The sequence below is a fragment of the Pseudophryne corroboree genome, chromosome 3 (assembly GCF_028390025.1).
Source record: "Pseudophryne corroboree isolate aPseCor3 chromosome 3, aPseCor3.hap2, whole genome shotgun sequence".
Taxonomy (NCBI): Eukaryota; Metazoa; Chordata; class Amphibia; order Anura; family Myobatrachidae; genus Pseudophryne; species Pseudophryne corroboree.
The window spans coordinates 467,821,968-467,838,158 of NC_086446.1; the positions used below are offsets into that span (position 1 = coordinate 467,821,968).

The 16,191-nt window shown below is 45.7% G+C and overlaps 1 protein-coding gene across 2 annotated transcripts in view; it reads left to right on the top strand.

The window, feature by feature from the left end:
* Positions 1 to 16,191, top strand: part of CCDC40 (coiled-coil domain 40 molecular ruler complex subunit) — a 130,608-nt gene that overhangs the window by 31,009 nt on the left and 83,408 nt on the right. The window lies entirely within an intron of this gene.

The window sequence follows — 16,191 nt, forward strand, 5'->3', positions numbered from 1 at the left end:
TACACAGACCATATAGGTAGAGATTAACAATACTTTAATAATATAAATAGAATGTGTATGAAAAGTCCAAGTCCAAGATCCAAAGAAAATAAATTTGATTTATTTTGTAAATGCCTAAGAGAAGGCTAAAGTTAATATATCCCGTGCTGCCCCCCCAGAAAACTGGGATTGACCCAGTAACATACAAGCGACACTGGATTGGTTGTGGGGGTGAAAGCGCACTGAGCTACCCTTATATAGGTAAAAATGTATATATAAGCCGGAATACAAAGAGAACGGAATATCTTGTAATATATTGATACCCACTTCCTATGGGGAAAAAAACAACAAAATTCTTAACTAACGAATAGAAAGGCCGGCAGTGCTCCCTTGAGTTGTAAAGAACAGATCACATACTATGCAAAAAGAAAAAAGACAACTCTTTTTCATGGGGCACTTTACTGATAATCTAAAACTTAACTTTTATTTATAGAAATTGGACTCGCATTAACATACTGACATATAACATATGATAGTATGTGGTGTGACTGGCTAAGTCCCCAGACATGTCTTCCTATAAAGTCCTTCTCACTAAATGGACTATTGTCACCTAATTATTAGAAATTGTCTATAATTATTACTGCAGACGAATCATTGAAAAAACATCAATCAGTGGCCTGCTGCCAAAAGCAAGGTTGATCTGTATATTATAGCTAATGATGAACCTCTGAATTAACTAGAAAGTTATTCAGGCAACCATCGCAGTGTACATATAAATCAATATAAATTAATATAAATCATGTGGCTGAACTTTTTGACCAGTCACCAGTATACAGATGTTTAGCCATGTGATAGTATTTAGACAGTTGTATACTATAGAGAAGGAAAATGTCAGAAGGAAGAAGGGGAAGAATAGGTGACTAGATGCCTGGTTTCTGCTTTTGGAAATCTACTAAAAAGCATCGAATTTCCAATGAGAGAACCATCTGGAGCATATGCACCAATCCCAAGACCTGTATCTGCTGTTAACTTTTTACTGCCCAATTAAGGGCAAAGTTAATGAGAGTGCAGGGGAGAGGTCCCTAACCAGTATTTAACACTTATATTGCTGATTTGATATAGGCCCATTTGAAAATTAATACAGGTTGAGTATCCCTTATCCAAAATGCTTGGGACCAGAGGTATTTTGGATATGGGATTTTTCCGTATTTTGGAATAATTGCATACCATAATGAGATATCATGGTGATGGGACCTAAGTCTAAGCACAGAATACATTTATGTTTCATATACACCTTATACACACAGCCTGAAGGTCATTTTAGCCAATTTTTTTTATAACTTTGTGCATTAAACAAAGTGTGTGTACATTCACACAATTCATTTATGTTTCATATACCCCTTGTACACACAGCCTGAAGGTCATTTAATACAATATTTTTAATAACTTTGTGTATTAAACAAAGTTTGTGTACATTGAGCCATCAAAAAACAAAGGTTTCACTATCTCACTCTCACTCAAAAAAGTCCGTATTTCGGAATATTCCGTATTTCGGAATATTTGGATATGGGATACTCAACCTGTAATAATAATTGAGAAATTAACAATAATTATTTGTTTAAAATGTTAATTACTACTTAATATTTCCACTTGTTCTCAAATAGATCTGTAACATCCATGGAAAACACTCTACCAAAAGAGACAAATCGACATCCTTGTATATTGGTTAAACATAGGATACAGACGTTAGATTTAAATAGATTATCTCTATGAAATAGATACATTTTTACTTCATTTTATTTCGTATAGCAGTAAATAGCACAGAAATGAAGGAGACTTATGCCTTTAATGTATAATGTGAGAATGCATATAAGAAATGTGGGCAATTTAATCTCCAATCTATAGGTGTGCTATTTTGGTGATGTGCACGTAAGACGCCGCCTGCAAATAGGATGCAAATTTGATATTACCACAAATATTATGTAATTCTACTATTTAGATATTTCCACAAATACGACGTAATTATGATACTTTCATTACGTATGTACCAAGCTTAATATAAAAACTTATCTAACCTATTGACCCCTATTTTTGTGAAGATTAATTGTTACTCACTACAACTTAAAATAAATTATATGGGGGTATAATGGCTGGATACTTGGTTATTTAAAGATACTTGCTATGGATACACTCATATAGATATATTCATATTTATTATATGACTATTTGATCTTTCTTCTTATTATTATTCTCTTATTTCAGTGCTCTCTCATCGGCTTAACTCATTTATTGAGATACCGACAGCAGAAGCACTCTTTTTTCATTTTGCACAAACACCCAAAGGACTCTCTCATCTTTAATTCGATGTCGTTTGACATGATTGAGGACAGTAGAAATCCTGGATGTTACCGCAGATGAAATCTGTATTTCATAGAGATAATCTATTTAAATCTAACATCTGTATCCTATGTTTAACCAATATACAAGGATGTCGATTTGTCTCTTTTGGTAGAGTGTTTTCCATGGATGTTACAGATCTATTTGAAAACAAGTGGAAATATTAAGTAGTAATTAACATTTTAAACAAATAATTATTGTTAATTTCTCAATTATAATTATTATTAATTTTCAAATGGGCCTATATCAAATCAGCAATATAAGTGTTAAATACTGGTTAGGGACCTCTCCCCTGCACTCTCATTAACTTTGCCCTTAATTGGGCAGTAAAAAGTTAACAGCAGATACAGGTCTTGGGATTGGTGCATATGCTCCAGATGGTTCTCTCATTGGAAATTCGATGCTTTTTAGTAGATTTCCAAAAGCAGAAACCAGGCATCAAGTCACCTATTCTTCCTTCTGACATTTTCCTTCTCTATAGTATACAACTGTCTAAATACTATCACATGGCTAAACATCTGTATACTGGTGACTGGTCAAAAAGTTCAGCCACATGATTTATATTAATTTATATTGATTTATATGTACACTGCGATGGTTGCCTGAATAACTTTCTAGTTAATTCAGAGGTTCATCATTAGCTATAATATACAGATCAACCTTGCTTTTGGCAGCAGGCCACTGATTGATGTTTTTTCAATGATTCGTCTGCAGTAATAATTATAGACAATTTCTAATAATTAGGTGACAATAGTCTATTTAGTGAGAAGGACTTTATAGGAAGACATTTCTGGGGACTTAGCCAGTCACACCAGATACTATCATAATTGAATATATGTTATATGTCAGTATGTTAATGTGAGTCCAATTTCTATAAATAAAAGTTAAGTTTTAGATTATCAGTAAGAGTGCCCCATGAAAAAGAGTTGTCTTTTTTCTTTTTGCATAGTATGTGAACTGTTCTTTACAACTCAAGGGAGCACCGCCGGCCTTTCTATTCGTTAGTTAAGAATTTTGTTGTTTTTTTCCCCATAGGAAGTGGGTATCAATATATTACAAGATATTCCGTTCTCTTTGTATTCCGGCTTATATATACATTTTTACCTATATAAGGGTAGCTCAGTGCGCTTTCACCCCCACAACCAATCCAGTGTCGATTATCATGGTTCCCCGGTTACAACAGGGGAAGGGGTTTTATTCAACTCTATTCGTGGTCCCGAAGCCGGACGGCTCGGTCAGACCGATTCTAAACCTAAAATCCCTAAACCTGTATTTGAAGAGATTCAAATTCAAGATGGAATCTCTCCGAGCGGTGATCTCCAGTCTGGTTTATGGTCTCACTGGACATAAAGGATGCATACCTTCATGTCCCCATATACCCTCCTCATCAGGAATTCCTGAGATTCGCTGTGCATGATTGTCATTACCAATTTCAGACGTTGCCGTTTGGGCTTTCCACGGCCCCGAGAATTTTCACCAAGGTAATGGCGGAAATGATGGTGCTCCTGCGCAAGCAGGGTGTCACAATTATCCCGTACTTGGACGATCTCCTGATAAAAGCGAGATCAAGAGAACAATTACTGAAAAATGTGGAGCTCTCTCTGAAGGTGTTACGACAACACGGCTGGCTTCTAAATTTGTAAAAGTCGCAGTTGGTTCCGACAACTCGGCTGTCGTTCTTGGGCATGATTCTGGATACAGAAAAACAGAGGGTTCTTCTTCCAGTGGAAAAGCTCAGGAAATCCAGAACATGGTCAAGGCTCTGCTAAAACCAAAAAGAGTATCGATTCATCAATGCACTCGAGTGTTGGGAAAGATGGTGGCGGCCTACGAGGCCATTCTGTTTGGCAGGTTTCATGCAAGAGCTTTTCAGTGGGACCTACTGAACAAGTGGTCAGGGTCCCATCTCCAAATGCATCGGTTGATATGCGTGTCCCCCAGGGCCAGGATCTCTCTCCTGTGGTGGCTCCAGGGGGCTCACCTTCTAGAGGGTCGCAGGTTCGGAATTCAGGATTGGGTTCTCGTAACCACAGACGCGAGCCTCCGAGGATGGGGAGCAGTCACACAGGGAATGAAATTTCAGGGAATATGGTCAAGCCAGGAGGCTTGTCTGCACATAAATGTGCTGGAATTAAGGGCAATATACAACGGCCTGAGGCAGGCGGAGCACCTTCTTCACAACCTACCGGTTCTGATCCAGTCAGACAACGTCACAGCCGTGGCGCATGTAAACCGACAAGGCGGAACAAGGAGCAGAGCAGCAATGGCAGAGGCCACCAGGATTCTTCGCTGGGCGGAAAATCACGTGAGCGCCCTGTCAGCAGTATTCATTCCGGGAGTGGACAACTGGAAAGCAGACTTCCTCAGCAGACACGATCTCCATCCAGGAGAGTGGGGACTTCATCAAGAGGTCTTTGTAGAAGTGACAAGTTGCTGGGGACTCCCTCAAATAGACAGGATGGCGTCACGCCTCAACAAGAAGCTTCGGACGTATTCTTCAAGGTCAAGGGACCCTCAGGCGACAGCGGTGGACGCGCTGGTAACACCATGGGTGTATCAGGCGGTGTGTATGTGTTCCCTCCGCTTCCACTCATCTCAAAAATATTGAGAATCATAAGAAGAACAAAAGTTCAGACGATACTCATTGTTTCAGATTGGCCTCGAAGGGCCTGGTATCCAGATCTTCAGGAAATGCTCACGGAAGATCCTTGGCCTCTTCCTCTCAGAGAGGACCTTTTACAACACGGGGCATGTGTGTTCCAGGACTTAACGCCATTACGTTTGACGGCATGGCGGTTGAACACCAGATCCTAGCTAGGAAAGGTATTCCAGGGGAAGTCATCCCTACTCTACTCAAAGCTAGGAAGGAGGTAACGGCGAAGCACTATCACCCTATCTGGAGGAAGTATGTGTCTTGGTGTGAATCCAAGAATGCTCCTACGGAGGATTTCCAGCTGGGTCGTTTTCTCCATTTTCTACAGACAGGAGTGGATATGGGCCTGAAGTTAGGCTCCATTTAGGTGCAGATTTCGTCCTTATCAATATTTCTCTAACGTCCTAGTAGATGCTGGGACTCCGTCAGGACCATGGGGAATAGCGGGCTCCGCAGGAGACAGGGCACATCTAAATAAAGCTTTTAGGATCACATGGTGCGTACTGGCTCCTCCCCCTATGACCCTCCTCCAAGCCTCAGTTAGGTTTTTGTGCCCGTCCGAGAAGGGTGCAATCTAGGTGGCTCTCCTAAAGAGCTGCTTAGAAAAAGTTTTTTTAGGTTTAAATCTCAGTGAATCCTGCTGGCAACAGGATCACTGCATCGAGGGACTTAGGGGAGAGATTTCCAACTCACCTGCGTGCAGGATGGATTGGAGTCTTAGGCTACTGGACACTTAGCTCCAGAGGGAGTCGGAACACAGGTCCTCCTGGGGTTCGTCCCGGAGCCGCGCCGCCGATCCCCCTTACAGACGCTGAAGACGGAGGTCCGGAAAGCAGGCGGCAGAAGACTCCTCAGTCTTCATGAAGGTAGCGCACAGCACTGCAGCTGTGCGCCATTGTTGCTACACGTCTCACTGATTCAGTCACGGAGGGTGCAGGGCGCTGCTGGGGGCGCCCTGGGCACCAATATTAAATACCTTTAGTGGCAAAATAAATACATCACATATAGCCATTAAGGCTATATGTATGTATTTAACCCAGGCCAGTTTTCTTAAAACCCGGGAGAAAAGCCCGCCGAAAAAGGGGCGGAGCTTATTCTCCTCAGCACTCAGCGCCATTTTCCTGCTCAGCTCCGCTGGTGAGGAAGACTCCCAGGACTCTCCCCTGCACTGCACTACAGAAACAGGGTAACAAAGAGAAGGGGGGCATAATTTGGCGATATTGATATATTAAAAGCGCTTATATCAAAAACAACACCTTCTAGGGTTGTTTATATACATTTATAGCGTTTTTGGTGTGTGCTGGCAAACTCTCCCTCTGTCTCCCCAAAGGGCTAAGAGGGTCCTGTCTTCGATTAGAGCATTCCCTGTGTGGCTGCTGTGTGTCGGTACGTGTGTGTCGACATGTATGAGGACGATGTTGGTGTGGAGGCAGAGCAATTGCCGGTAATGGTGATGTCACCCCCTAGGGAGTCGACACCGGAATGGATGGCTTTAGTTATGGAATTACGTGATAATGTTAGCACATTACAAAAGTCAGTTGACGAAATGAGACGGCCGGAAAACCAGTTAGTACCGGCTCAGGCGTCTCAGACACCGTCAGGGGCTGTAAAACGTCCCTTACCTCAGTCAGTCGACACGGGTACCGACACAGATGAATCTAGTGTCGACGGTGAAGAAACAAACGTATTTTCCAATAGGGCCACACGTTATATGATCACGGCAATGAAGGAGGCTTTGCAGATCTCTGATACTGCTGGTACCTCAAAAAGGGGTATTATGTGGGGGGTGAAAAAACTACCTGTAGCTTTTCCAGAATCAGAGGAATTGAATGACGTGTGTGACGAAGCGTGGTTTAACCCAGATAGAAAACTGCTAATTTCCAAGAAGTTATTGGCATTATACCCTTTCCCACCAGAGGTTAGGGCGCGCTGGGAAACACCCCCTAGGGTGGATAAGGCGCTCACACGTTTATCAAAGCAAGTGGCGTTGCCGTCTCCTGATACGGCCGCCCTCAAGGATCCAGCAGATAGGAGGCTGGAAACTACACTGAAGAGTATATACACACATACTGGTGTTTATACTGCGACCGGCAGTAGCCTCAGCCTGGATGTGCAGTGCTGGGGTAGTGTGGTTGGATTCTCTGACTGAAAATATTGATACCCTGGATAGGGACAGTATTTTATTGACTCTAGAGCAATTAAAGGATGCTTTTCTTTATATGCGAGATGCTCAGAGGGATATTTGTACTCTAGCATCAAGAGTAAGCGCGATGTCCATATCTGCCAGAAGAAGTTTATGGACGCGACAGTGGTCAGGTGATGCGGATTCCAAAAGGCATATGGAAGTATTGCCATATAAAGGAGAGGAATTATTTGGGGTCGGTCTTTCGGACCTGGTGGCCACGGCAACTGCCGGCAAATCCACTTTTTTACCTCAGACCCCCTCCCAACAGAAAAAGACACCGTCTTTTCAGCCGCAGTCCTTTCGCTCCTATAAAAACAAGCGACCAAAAGGACAGTCTTATCTGCCGCGAGGCAGAGGAAAGGGTAAGAGAGGGCAGCAAGCAGCCCCTGCCCAGGACCAGAAGCCCGCCGCGGGTTCTACAAAGCCATCAGCATGACGCTGGGGCTTTACAAGCGGACTCAGGAGCGGTGGGGGGTCGACTCAAGATTTTCAGCAATCAGTGGGCTCGCTCACAAGTGGACCCGTGGATCCTGCAGATAATATCTCAGGGTTACATGTTGGAGTTCGAAAGGTCTCCCCCTCGCCGGTTCCTAAAGTCTGCTTTACCAACGTCTCCCTCAGAAAGGACGTCGGTTTTGGAAGCCATTCACAAGCTGTATTCTCAGCAGGTGATAGTCAAGGTACCCCTCCTACAACAGGGAAAGGGGTATTATTCCACACTATTTGTGGTACCGAAGCCGGACGGTTCGGTAAGACCTATTCTAAACCTGAAATCCTTGAACCTGTACATACAGAAATTCAAGTTCAAGATGGAGTCACTCAGAGCAGTGATAGCGAATCTGGAAGAAGGGGACTTTATGGTGTCCCTGGACATCAAGGATGCTTACCTGCATGTCCCAATTTACCCCTCACACCAAGGGTATCTCAGGTTCTTGATACAAGACTGTCATTATCAGTTTCAAACGCTGCCGTTTGGTTTGTCCACGGCCCCTCGGGTCTTTACCAAGGTAATGACCGAAATGATGGTTCTTCTACGAAGAAAATGCGTATTAATTATCCCTTACTTGGACGATCTCCTGATAAGGGCAAAGTCCAGAGAACAGCTGGAAGTCGGTGTAGCACTAACCCAGGTAGTGCTTCAGCAACACGGGTGGATTCTGAATCTTCCAAAATCTCAATTGACCCCGACAACTCGTCTGCTGTTCCTGGGAATGATTCTGGACACGGTTCAGAAAAAGGTGTTTCTCCCGGAGGAGAAAGCAAGGGAGTTATCCGAACTTGTCAGGAACCTCCTAAAACCAGGAACTGTGTCAGTACATCAATGCACAAGAGTCCTGGGAAAGATGGTGGCTTCTTACGAAGCGATTCCATTCGGCAGATTCCATGCACGGACATTTCAGTGGGATCTGCTGGACAAATGGTCCGGATCGCATCTGCACATGCATCAGCGGATAACACTGTCACCAAGAACAAGGTTGTCTCTTCTGTGGTGGTTGCAGAGTGCCCATCTGTTAGAGGGCCGCAGATTCGGCATACAGGACTGGGTCCTGGTGACTACGGATGCCAGCCTACGAGGCTGGGGAGCAGTCACACAGGGAAGAAACTTCCAGGGCGTGTGGTCAAACCTGGAGACGTCCCTTCACATAAATATACTGGAGCTAAGAGCGATCTACAATGCTCTAAGCCTGGCAAAATCGCTGCTTCAGGGTCAGCCGGTGTTGATCCAGTCGGACAACATCACGGCAGTCGCCCACGTAAACCGACAAGGCGGCACGAGAAGCAGAAGAGCAATGACAGAAGCTGCAAGGATTCTGCGCTGGGCGGAGAATCATGTCATAGCACTGTCAGCAGTGTTCATCCCGGGAGTGGACAACTGGGAAGCAGACTTCCTCAGCAGACACGACCTTCACCCGGGAGAGTGGGGACTTCATCCAGAAGTTTTCCACATGATTGTGAACCGTTGGGAAAGACCAAAGGTGGACATGATGGCGTCTCGCCTCAACAAAAAATTGGACAGATATTGCGCCAGGTCAAGAGACCCTCGGGCAATAGCTGTGGACGCTCTGGTAACACCGTGGGTGTACCAGTCAGTGTATGTGTTCCCTCCTCTGCCTCTCATACCAAAGGTACTGAGAATTATACGGAAAAGAGGAGTAAGAACAATACTGGTGGCTCCGGACTGGCCAAGAAGAACTTGGTATCCGGAACTTCAAGAGATGCTCACGGAGGATCCATGGCCTCTACCTCTAAGAAGGGATCTGCTTCAGCAGGGACCTTGTATGTTCCAAGACTTACCGCGTCTGCGTTTGACGGCATGGCGGTTGAACGCCGGATTCTAAAAGAAAAGGGCATTCCAGAGGAAGTTATTCCTACCTTGATTAAGGCTAGAAAGGAAGTGACTGTACAACATTATCACCGCATTTGGCGAAAATATGTTGCGTGGTGTGAGGCCAAGAAGGCTCCAACGGAAGAATTTCAATTGGGTCGATTCTTACATTTCCTGCAAGCAGGATTGTCTATGGGCCTAAAATTGGGGTCCATTAAAGTTCAAATTTCGGCCTTATCAATCTTCTTCCAGAAGGAATTGGCATCAGTGCCTGAAGTACAAACTTTTGTCAAAGGTGTACTACATATACAACCCCCAATAGTGCCTCCAGTGGCACCGTGGGATTTGAACGTAGTTTTGAATTTTCTCAAATCTCATTGGTTTGAGCCTCTAAAATCGGTAGATTTAAAATACCTTACATGGAAGGTAACCATGCTATTGGCCCTGGCTTCAGCCAGGAGAGTTTCAGAGTTGGCGGCTTTATCATACAAAAGCCCATATCTGATTTTCCATTCGGACAGGGCAGAACTGCGGACACGTCCTCATTTTCTCCCTAAGGTGGTTTCGGCTTTTCACTTGAACCAGCCTATTGTGGTGCCTGCGGCTACTAGCGACTTGGAGGACTCCAAGTTACTGGACGTTGTCAGAGCATTAAAAATATATATTTCAAGGACAGCTGGAGTCAGAAAATCTGACTCGTTGTTTATATTGTATGCACCCAACAAGATGGGTGCTCCTGCGTCTAAACAGACGATTGCACGTTGGATCTGTAGCACAATCCAACTTGCACATTCTGTGGCAGGCCTGCCACAGCCTAAATATGTAAAGGCCCACTCCACAAGGAAAGTGGGCTCATCTTGGGCGGCTGCCCGAGGGGTCTCGGCATTACAACTTTGCCGAGCAGCTACGTGGTCAGGGGAGAACACGTTTGTAAAATTTTACAAATTTGATACTCTGGCTAAGGAGGACCTGGAGTTCTCTCATTCGGTGCTGCAGAGTCATCCGCACTCTCCCGCCCGTTTGGGAGCTTTGGTATAATCCCCATGGTCCTGACGGAGTCCCAGCATCCACTAGGACGTTAGAGAAAATAAGAATTTACTTACCGATAATTCTATTTCTCATAGTCCGTAGTGGATGCTGGGCGCCCATCCCAAGTGCGGATTGTCTGCAATACTTGTACATAGTTATTGTTACAAAGATCGGGTTATTACTATTGTTGTGAGCCATCTTTTCAGAGGCTACTTCGTTTTTTGTTATCATACTGTTAACTGGATTCAGATCACAAGTTGTACGGTGTGATTGGTGTGGCTGGTATGAGTCTTACCCGGGATTCAAGATCCTTCCTTATTGTGTACGCTCGTCCGGGCACAGTACCTAACTGAGGCTTGGAGGAGGGTCATAGGGGGAGGAGCCAGTACGCACCATGTGATCCTAAAAGCTTTATTTAGATGTGCCCTGTCTCCTGCGGAGCCCGCTATTCCCCATGGTCCTGACGGAGTCCCAGCATCCACTACGGACTATGAGAAATAGAATTATCGGTAAGTAAATTCTTATTTTTTTCAGAAGGAATTGGCTTCTCTTCCAGAAGTGCAGACTTTTGTGAAGGGAGTATTGCACATCCAACCTCCTTTTGTGCCCCCAGTGGCACCGTGGAACCTTAACGTGGTGTTACAGTTCCTTAAATCACATTGGTTTGAACCTCTTCAAACTGTTGACTGTTATTGGCCTTGGCTTTGGCAAGGCGGGTGTCAGAATTGGCGGCTTTGTCTCACATGAGACCCTATCTGATTTTCCATGTAGATAGAGCGGAATTGAGAACTCGTCCTCAATTTTTATCCAAGGTGGTTTCATCGTTTCACATGAACCAACCTATTGTGGTGCCGGTGGCTACGGATGTCTTGGAGGATTCCAAGTACCTTGATGTGGTCAGGGCTTTAAAAATCTATGTAGCCAGAACGGCTCGTATTAGGAAAACAGAGGCACTGTTTGTCCTGTATGCGGCCAACAAGATGGGCGCGCCTGCTTCCAAGCAGAATATTGCACGCTGGATCTGTAACACGATTCAGCAGGCTCATTCTACGGCTGGATTGCCGTTACCAAAATCGTTGAAGGCCCATTCCACTAGGAAGGTGGGTTCTTCTTGGGAGGCTGCCCGTGGTGTCTCGGCGTTACAGCTTTGCCGAGCGGCTACTTGGTTGGGTTCAAACACTTGTGCAAAATTCTACAAGTTTGATACCCTGGCTGAGGAGGACCTCATGTTTGCTCAATCGGTGCTGCAGAGTCATCCGCACTCTCCCGCCCGGTCTGGAGCTTTGGTATAAACCCCATGGTCCTTACGGAGTCCCCAGCATCCTCTAGGACGTAAGAGAAAATAAGATTTCTCTATCGTCCTAGTGGATGCTGGGGTTCCTGAAAGGACCATGGGGAATAGCGGCTCCGCAGGAGACAGGGCACAAAAAGTAAAGCTTTAGGATCAGGTGGTGTGCACTGGCTCCTCCCCCTATGACCCTCCTCCAAGCCAGTTAGATTTTGTGCCCGGCCGAGAAGGGTGCAATCTAGGTGGCTCTCCTAAAGAGCTGCTTAGGAAAGTTTAGCTTAGGTTTTTTTATTTTACAGTGAGTCCTGCTGGCAACAGGATCACTGCAACGAGGGACTTAGGGGAGAAGAAGTGAACTCACCTGCGTGCAGGATGGATTGGCTTCTTGGCTACTGGACATCAGCTCCAGAGGGACGATCACAGGTACAGCCTGGATGGTCACCGGAGCCTTGCCGCCGGCCCCCTTGCAGATGCTGAAGTAAGAAGAGGTCCAGAATCGGCGGCAGAAGACTCCTCAGTCTTCTAAAGGTAGCGCACAGCACTGCAGCTGTGCGCCATTTTCCTCTCAGCACACTTCACACGGCAGTCACTGAGGGTGCAGGGCGCTGGGAGGGGGGCGCCCTGGGAGGCAAATGAATACCTATTTTGGCTAAAAATACCTCACATATAGCCTCCGGAGGCTATATGGAGATATTTAACCCCTGCCAGAATCCGTTAAGAGCGGGAGACGAGGCCGCCGAAAAAGGGGCGGGGCCTATCTCCTCAGCACACAGCGCCATTTTCCCTCACAGAAAGGCTGGAGGGAAGGCTCCCAGGCTCTCCCCTGCACTGCACTACAGAAACAGGGTTAAAACAGAGAGGGGGGGCACTAATTTGGCGATATGCTTATATATATATATTAAGATGCTATAAGGGAAAACACTTATATAAGGTTGTCCCTATATAATTATAGCGTTTTTGGTGTGTGCTGGCAAACTCTCCCTCTGTCTCTCCAAAGGGCTAGTGGGTCCTGTCCTCTATCAGAGCATTCCCTGTGTGTGTGCTGTGTGTCGGTACGTGTGTGTCGACAGGTAGGAGGACGATGTTGGTGAGGAGGCGGAGCAATTGCCTGTAATGGTGATGTCACTCTCTAGGGAGTCGACACCGGAATGGATGACTTATTTAGGAAATTACGTGATAATGTCAACACGCTGCAAGGTCGGTTGACGACATGAGACGGCCGACAAACAATTAGTACGGTCCAGACGTCTCAAAAACACCGTCAAGGGTTTTAAAACGCCCGTTTACTTTAGTCGGTCGACACAGACACAGACAGGGACACTGAATCCAGTGTCGACGGTGAATAAACAAACGTATTCCTTATTAGGGCCACACGTTAAAGGCAATGAAGGAGGTGTTACGTATTTCTGATACTACAAGTACCACAAAAGAGGGTATTATGTGGGATGTGAAAAAACTACCATAGTTTTTCCTGAATCAGATAAATTAAATAAAGTGTGTGATGATGCGTGGGTTCCCCCCGATAGAAAATTATGGGCGGTATACCCTTTCCCGCCAGAAGTTAGGGCGCGTTGGGAAACACCCCTTAAGGTGGATAAGGCGCTCACACGCTTATCAAAACAAGTGGCGGTACCGTCTATAGATAGGGCCGTCCTCAAGGACCAGCTGACAAGGCTGGAAAATATAATAAAAAGTATATACACACATACTGGTGTTATACTGCGGCCAGCGATCGCCTCAGCCTGGATGTGCAGAGCTAGGGTGGCTTGGTCGGATTCCCTGACTAAAAATATTGATACCCTTGACAGGGACAGTATTTTATTGACTATAGAGCATTTCTATATATGCGAGATGCACAGAGGGATATTTGCACTCTGGCATCATGAATAAACGCGATGTCCATAACTGCCAGAAGATGTTATGGACACGACAGTGGTCAGGTGATGCAGATTCCAAACGGCACAGTATGGCCGTATAAAGGAAGAGGACTTGTTTGGGGTCGGTCCATCGGACCTGGTGGTCACGGCAACTGCTGGAAAATCCACCGTTTTTTACCCTAAGTCACATCTCTGCAGAAAAAGACACCGTCTTTTCAGCCTCAGTCCTCTCGTCCCTATAAGATCATATCTGCCCAGGGATAGAGGAAAAGGAAGAAGACTGCAACAGGCAGCCTATTCCCAGGAACAGAAGCGTTCCACCGCGTCTGACAAGTTCTCAGCATGGCGCTGAGACCGTACAGGACCCCTGGATCCTACAAGTAGTATCCCGGGGGTACAGATGGGAATGTCGAGACGTTTCCCCTTCGCAGGCTCCTGAAGTCTGCTTTACCAAGTCTCCCTCCGACAAGGAGGTAGTATGGGAAAAAAAAATTCACAAGCTGTGTTCCCAGCAGGTGACAATTAAATTACCCCTCCTACTACAGACGTTCTGGTAACACCGTGGGTGTACCAGTCGGTGTATGTGTTCCCTCCTCTGCTTCTCATACCTAAGGTGCTGAGAATTATAAGACGTAGAGGAGTAAGAACTATACTCATGGCTCCGGATTGGCCAAGAAGGACTTGGTACCCGGAACTTCAAGAGATGCTTACAGAGGTCTTATGGCCTCTGCCGCTAAGAAGGGACTTGCTTCAGCAAGTACCATGTCTGTTCCAAGACTTACCGCAGCTGCGTTTGTCGGCATGGCGATGGAAAGCCGGATCCTAAGGGAAAAAAGGCATTCCGGAAGAGGTCATTCCTACCCTGGTCAAAGCCAGAAAGGAGGTGACCGCACAACATTATCACCACGTGTGGCGAAAATTTGTTGCGTGGTGTGAGGCCAGGAAGGCCCCACAAAGAAATTTCAACTCGGTCGTTTCCTGCATTTCCTGCAAACAGGAGTGTCTATGGGCCTCAAATTGGGGTCCATTAAGGTTCAAATTCGGCCCTGTAAATTTTCTTCCAGAAAGAATTGGCTTCAGTTCCTGAAGTCCAGAAGTTTGTCAAGGGAGTATTGCATATACAAACCCCTTTTTTGTGCCTCCAGTGGCACTGTGGGATCTCAACGTAGTTCTGGGATTTCTCAAATCACATTGGTTTAAAACCAGTCAAATATGTGGATTTGCAGCATCTCACATAAAAAGTGATCATGCTCTTGGCCCTGGCCTGGACCAGGCGAGTGTCAAATTGGTGGTTTTTTCTCAAAAAAGCCCATATCTGTTTGTCCATTCGGACAGGGCAGAGCTGCGGACTCGTCCCCAGTTCTCTCCCTAAGGTGGTGTCAGTGTTTCACCTGAACCAGCTTATTGTGGTGCCTTGCACCTACTAGGGACTTGGAGGACTCCAAGTTGCTAGAAGTTGTCAGGGCCCTGAAAATATATTCCAGGACAGCTGGAGTCAGAAAATCTGACTCGCTGTTTATACTGTATGCACCCAACAAGTTGGGTGCGCCTGCTTCTAAGCAGTCGATTGCTCGTTGGATTTGTAACACAATTCAACTTGCACATTCTGAGGCAGGCCTGCCACAGTCTAAATCGGTTAAGGCCCATTCCACAAGGAAGGTGGGCTCATCTTGGGCGGCTGCCCGAGAGGTCTCGGCATTACAACTCTGCCGAGCAGCTACGTGGTCAGGGGAGAACACGTTTGTAAAATTCTACAAATTTGATATCCTGGCAAAAGAGGACCTGGAGTTCTCTCATTCGGTGCTGCAGAGTCATCCGCACTCTCCCGCCCGTTTGGGAGCTTTGGTATAATCCCCATGGTCCTTTCAGGAACCCCAGCATCCACTAGGACGATAGAGAAAATAAGAATTTACTTACCGATAATTCTATTTCTCGGAGTCCGTAGTGGATGCTGGGCGCCCATCCCAAGTGCGGATTATCTGCAATACTTGTACATAGTTACAAAAATCGGGTTATTATTGTTGTGAGCCATCTTTTCAGAGGCTCCGCTGTTATCATACTGTTAACTGGGTTTAGATCACAAGTTGTACGGTGTGATTGGTGTGGCTGGTATGAGTCTTACCCGGGATTCAAAATTCCTCCCTTATTGTGTACGCTCGTCCGGGCACAGTACCTAACTGGCTTGGAGGAGGGTCATAGGGGGAGGAGCCAGTGCACACCACCTGATCCTAAAGCTTTACTTTTTGTGCCCTGTCTCCTGCGGAGCCGCTATTCCCCATGGTCCTTTCAGGAACCCCAGCATCCACTACGGACTCCGAGAAATAGAATTATCGGTAAGTAAATTCTTATTTTTAAACCTACCGGTAAATCTTTTTCTCTTAGTCCGTAGAGGATGCTGGGCGCCCGTCCCAGTACGGATTGAAATCTGCAATAATTGTACATAGTTATTGATAAGAT